The sequence below is a fragment of the Vulpes lagopus genome, chromosome X (genome assembly GCF_018345385.1).
Source record: "Vulpes lagopus strain Blue_001 chromosome X, ASM1834538v1, whole genome shotgun sequence".
NCBI lineage: Eukaryota > Metazoa > Chordata > Mammalia > Carnivora > Canidae > Vulpes > Vulpes lagopus.
This window is the reverse complement of record NC_054848.1, coordinates 744,353-750,699: the sequence shown is the minus strand read 5'-3', so window position 1 is coordinate 750,699 and position 6,347 is coordinate 744,353.

Here is a 6,347-nt window from a genome sequence, read left to right as displayed (position 1 = left end):
AAGCCAGCAGGCCGGAAACTCAGGCAGGATTTCTTTTTCGCAGCCTTGAGGCACCATTAGTTTCTGCATCTGGAAATCTCCAATTTTTTTTGAATTGAGACCGTGTCCTGATTGGATGAGGCCCACCTACCATATGGAGGGTGATGGATCGAAACTCAACTGGTAGGAGATGTCAACCTCACTATGACCAATATGCTCCTCCAACCACTGGCCCCTGAGCTCTCTATGGGTGTCCTGCCCTGTGCCCATGTAGGCCAGCATCTTGCCCTCACATTAGGGGACACTTGGCAATGTCTGGGGACATTTTTGTTGTCACAATTTTGGAGGGCTATTGGCAGGTGGTAGGTGGAGACCAGAAATGGTGCTCAGCACCCAACAGAGCACAGGATGCCCCACATCAGAGAGTCATCCAGCCCCAGATGTCAGCCATGCTGAGGCTAAGTCCTACCCTAGCATGAGAGACTATGTCCATCCATCCATCCATCCACCCATCCATCCATCCATCCATCCATCCATCCATCCATTCATTCATCTCTATATCCATCCATCCATCCATCCATCCATCCATCCATCCATTCATCTCTATATCCATCCATCCATCCATCCATCCATCCATCTCTATATCCATCCATCCATCCATCCATCCATCCATCCATCCATTCATCTCTATATCCATCCATCCATCCATCCATCCATCCATCCATCCATCTCTATATCCATCCATCCATCCATCCATCCATCCATCCATCTCTATATCCATCCATCCATCCATCCATCCATCCATCCATCCATTCATCTCTATATCCATCTACCCATCCATCCATCCATCCATCCATCCATCCATCCATCCATCTCTATATCCATCCATCCATCCATCCATCCATCCATCCATCCATCCATCTCTATATCCATCCATCCATCCATCCATCCATCCATCCATTCATCTCTATATCTATCTATCTATCTATCTATCTATCTATCTATCTATCTATCTATCATGTATCTATAGATGTTGATAGCAGCTCTATTCATAATCGCCAAATCTTGGAAGCAACCATGGTGTCCTTCAGCAGGTGGATGGATAAACAGACTGTGGCCCATCCCGGCAATGGAATATTATTCTGCACTAAAGAGAAATGACCTTTTGAGCCATGAAAAGATATGGAGGATCCTTAAATGCATGTGAATAAGTGAAAGAAGCCAGTCTGATGAGGCCCCATCCTGTATGATTCCAACTCTAGGACATTCTGGAAAACTCAAAATCATGGCGAAAGAAAAAAAAAAAAGAACAGTGGTCACCAGGGGTTCAGTGAGGGGAGGAATAAGTGGCTGGAGCACAGAGGATTCTTAGGGCAGTGAAGACATCCTGTATGCTACTATGACGATGGATCCATGTCATTGCACATTTGTTCAAACCCATAGGATGGACACTGCCAAGAGAGAAAGTTAATATAGACTATTATTAACTATTTAGTTAATACCAATGTATCAGTGTATTAACAACTTCACATCAAAACTTCATTGATAAAAATCAATGTATTAGTGATAATGTATCAATTACTGGCTCACCTGCTGTAACAAATGTCGCACACAAATGCAAGATCTTAACAATGGGGGAAGTATGTGTGTGAGCACATGGAAACTCCCTGTACTTTCTGCTCAACTTTGCCATAAACCCAAAATCACTCTAAAAGTAATTAAAAAAAAAAGCCACTTCTGCAGGTTCCCTCCCCACTCCTTCCTCTTGTCTTCATGAATCTTCTGGAGTTGGCGGCCGCAGTTGTCTGCATAGTACCCGTAGGAGTTTCTCCTGTGACCTATAGCACCGGGAGCAGATTCTATGGGGAGAGCATGAGAGCATGTGACCAGAGAACGAGGAACATTGACTTATGATGATTCTGACTCATGTCTGTTGAGGGGTTTGCAGTTTTTTCTGGGACTTGAACTTTTGAAAAAGGTTGTGGGGTCAGCGCCCAGGCTACTGAGTGTTGGGATGAAATAGGGGATGGGGACGGGTTGCTGGCCAGAGTGTGGTTCTTGACCTGGGTTCTACCCACCATGGAAAAAGTCCATCGGGCAGCCCGGGTGGCTCAGTGGTTTAGTGCCGCCTCAGGCCCAGGGCCTTTCATGATTTCACCCAGCCACCCAACCATGCATCCATCAATTCATTTATTCATTCACATATCCATCATCCATCTACCTATCTAGGCAGCTGTCTATCCATCCATTATCCATGTACCTATTATCCATCCATCCACTCATTCACCGTTCCATTCATCCTTTTATTCATCCATCCATCCATCCATCCATCCATCCATCCATCCGTCCTCTCCTCCATCCATTCATCTGTCTACTCATCCACCTACTCATTCATCCACATAGTCATTCATGCATCCATCTATTCCCTCTATCAACTTCTAGGGTCATACACTTTCTGTGTGTTGGACACAGGGTGGACACCATGTTCCTGGGAGGTGTAGACCCAGACTGACAGAGCCCTACTACGTCAATCATCATCACACTCTATTTATTTAGGCCTCCACCTAGCTAGTGGAGGCCTAAATTAACAAAATTAACTTGTAAGTTTGTTTGTGTATGAGACTTTATCACAATACAAATGGAAAAGTTTTCCTTAGTCCTATTGTATTTCCTTCATCTAGGAAAAGTCTGGAGAACTGGTTTAGTTCTCCCATAGTTACCCAGGACATTGGATGGCAACTTGACCCTGTCCTGGTACTTCTGTGAGAAGCAAGACTGGCTTGGGTTGGGGGTGAGTGGGACGGAGCAGGGGAAGGCAGGATATTGGGATGGAGGTCAAGAGCAACAGCTCCCGTTCAACTCTCATTGGGAAGATCCTGTTATTTGTTTAGGGAATGTTACTCAGCACAAGAATGATATTGTAATTATGTGGCCCAGAAAAAAACATGCAGTTAAGGAGTCTCAGTTTTCTTTGATTTGTGATGTCAGCATTGTGCGCAGGTTCGTGCTCCATGCGGATGGTCGGTGTTGGCCAGTCCTTGGAGAAGGAAGGGGAACAGACATAACCGTAACATAAGCACATGTGGACGAGGCTGCCTTCCCCCAGGTCAAGACATGTGTAGCCCCTTGTCTATTCATGCACCCTACAAAGTCAACTCTCCCCCCACTCTAGAAGGTTCTGGATAGGACCTTGTGCCTCTGCCCATCTTCCAATCTCTACTAAAACAAATGAAATACTAAGGGGACTTTTCACATGGTCCTGTAATATAAAAACCCTGCTCTCCAAATGCCTCTCTCCCAGTGCAGTCCCCTCACTGGGGTGGGGCCATGTTTCACTTATGTAATATTAAGTAAACTTGGACAGGTTTCTGCTCAGAGATAAATCTGATAGCTAACCACATTGCTCACGATTTCCAGCTGCACCTATGCCTTTACACGATTACATCTAGCGTGTTGGGCAGATTTAGAAATAAAGCCAGCCCGGGTCAAGATAAGAGATCATTTCATCGTGTACATTCTGACACAGTTAAGTACAGAAGAAGCTTGACATGAAAGGCTAGTGGAGGCTTAACCATTTCTAGAGGCAATTGTCATTGCCATAAACAGTTGTTATCTTGAGACGATGTAAGAATTAAGTATCTCTTTTGGAAATAACACTGAACCTTATTAAAAACAGATGATGACCGTGGAACAATCAAAATGAGTGTGACTGCTTTACAGCAACTCTCAGAGAGAGGTGGAATCCTGTTCCTCTCCTCTTGAGTCTGGGCTGGCTCCTCGCCGGCTTTGGCCAATGGAAAGTGCTGGAAGTGACAGCTGTGCCATCCAGAACATTCCATCCAATCAAGTCTTCCAGTTGGTTGAAGGTCCCACTCAAGCTTTTGGCTGGTAGTCAGCTGAGCTGCCAGGGGTATGAATGGGCCATCCAGAACATTCCATCTAATCAAGTCTTCCACTTCGTGGAGGTCCCACTCAAGCTCTTGGCTGATAGCTGAGGTGCCAGAGGTATGAATGGGCCATCTAGAACATTCTATCCAATCAAGTCTTCCAGTTGCCTAGAGCTCCAGCCACCACCAAGTAGAGCCGTTGAGTCCTGTTAACGCTCAGAATCCAGAGACATAACAACAGCTGGGTGTTCATCTAGGCTACTACATTTTATTTATTTATTTATTTATTTATTTATTTATTTATTTATTTATTTTGCTACTACATTTAAGCATGATTTCTTCCATGTAGATAGCCAGAATAAATAAGCAAAGTACCACTTACATCAGGATGCGTGAAAACGAATACATGAAAGAAATAAGAGAAGCTTATTCTTCAGAGAAGTGGTGACATTTTTAGCTACATGCAAATCAATGGCTTACAACCCCAACCCCATCTGTTTTTTTTTTTTTTTTCCCTTGGTCGCTGACTCATTGCACATGTCTGGCGTTGTGAAATATGAACAACACAATATCGGTTTGCGGTTTTGAGTGGAGATGAAGAACAAAGGTAGTAGGAGGCATGGTTATATGTCATCCCCATGAGAGACCATGATAGCCCTCACAACTCACATGGAATGGGCGTCCACATCCAATAGGGAGTACAGTGCTTACTGCCCATTTTCTCCCAAATTCCCCTGATTATTTTCTACCCAAGTGTCAGGGCAAGGCCAGAGAATACCAGAGATTCAGTGGCAGTTCATCAAGATGGCCCGACTCCAGTGATAAACCTTTTTCCACCCATCGACCTTCTCAGACCCCGTATTTTCACTGTGTGCAGCAGTAAAACATGGCGGGGACTACCTCTTGGCTTACGAGGAAGTGGTGGAGAACGTCGTGTATTCCACATTGCTCCTTGTGCTCCTTCGGTGCATCCATCCAAAGGGCAAACACTGTTTTTCATGTCATAGACCTGATTAGCTGTGATAATCCGTTTTCGGTGAATCACACATGTTTCTTTCTCCATTAGATTCTAGTCTCACCAAATCATCACTCCCAAGTTACAGAAGAGCCAAACCGACACTTGGCCGTCTTCTCAAATTGGCCTGCCCTGCCACTTCTTTTTCAGCTGTCGACCTGCATTTCTCTACCTTTTGTATGTAAACATCCTAAAATGAAGTTTCCACAGGGCAAGACTCTCTCTGGGAAAGGGCTAGAGCGTCTAGCTTCCTTGAGGGCAGCAGGGAGGATGGGGTGGGTGGAGGGGAGTTAAGGGGATGACACTCCCCCTCCAAGGGGACACTTGTCTGGAGACATTTGGGTGTCATGATGTGGTGGGAATGCTATTAGCCCCTGGCAGGTGGAGACCAGGGATGCTACTCAACACCCTACATCATAGATTATCTATCATCTCTCGTCTATGTATCAATCATCCATGTATGTATGTTTGTATGTATATATCCATCTACCATGTTTCATATCCATCCATCCATCCACCCATCCACCCATCCATCCATCCTGGTCTGTCCACCCATTCTATTATCTATCTATCTATCTATCTATCTATCTATCTATCTCTCCATCTGTCCATCCATCCATCCATCCATCCATCCATCCATCCATCCAATCATCATGTTTGTCTATCATCTATCATCTATTATCTATCTATCTATCTATCTATCTATCTATCTATCTATCTATTATCTATCTATCTATCTATCTATCTATCTATCTATCTATCATCTACCTACCTACCTATCTATCATCTATCAGCTATCACACCAGGATATCCACATCCTAATCCCCATGTGATAAACAGAACAATGTTCCCCAAAGACATCCACTCCCTAATCCCTAGAACCTTTGAATATGTTACCTTACAAGGCAAAAGTGCCTTGTAAGTGGTGAAGAATCTGGAGATGTGGAGAATTCATCTGGATTATCCGGGTGGGCACAGGCTCCGCATTTATATGGGAGAGGCAGAGGGATCAGAATCGGAGAGAGAGCTGTGACTATGGAAGCTGAGGTTGGAGGGATGTGGGTCTGCCAGCCAAGGACTGCAGGCAGCTCGAGCAGCTGGGATGGCAAGAAATCCGATTCTGCTTCAGAAACGCCAGCAGGAATGCCAGCCTGCCAACACCGTGATGTTAGCACAGGGAGACCCTGTGGGACTCCTGGTCTTCAGGATGCTCAGGGTGGAAGGATCTGAGGTCAGGGGTCAGGGAGACTTGAGTCAGCCTGCATTTAATAAGTGATTGGAAGTCACTCTGTGCAAGCTCAGCTTCCCAGAAACACAGGTTTTCACTCTAAATTGAAGTTACTGCAAATTTTTCCTGTTTTTTTTTTTGTGAGGGGGAGGAGGGCTTTTTTCCCCCTATGTCCTTTTGCTCATGGATTCTTTGCTAATGAAAGTGCTTTGTCTCCATGGCCTATTTTTATCCATAC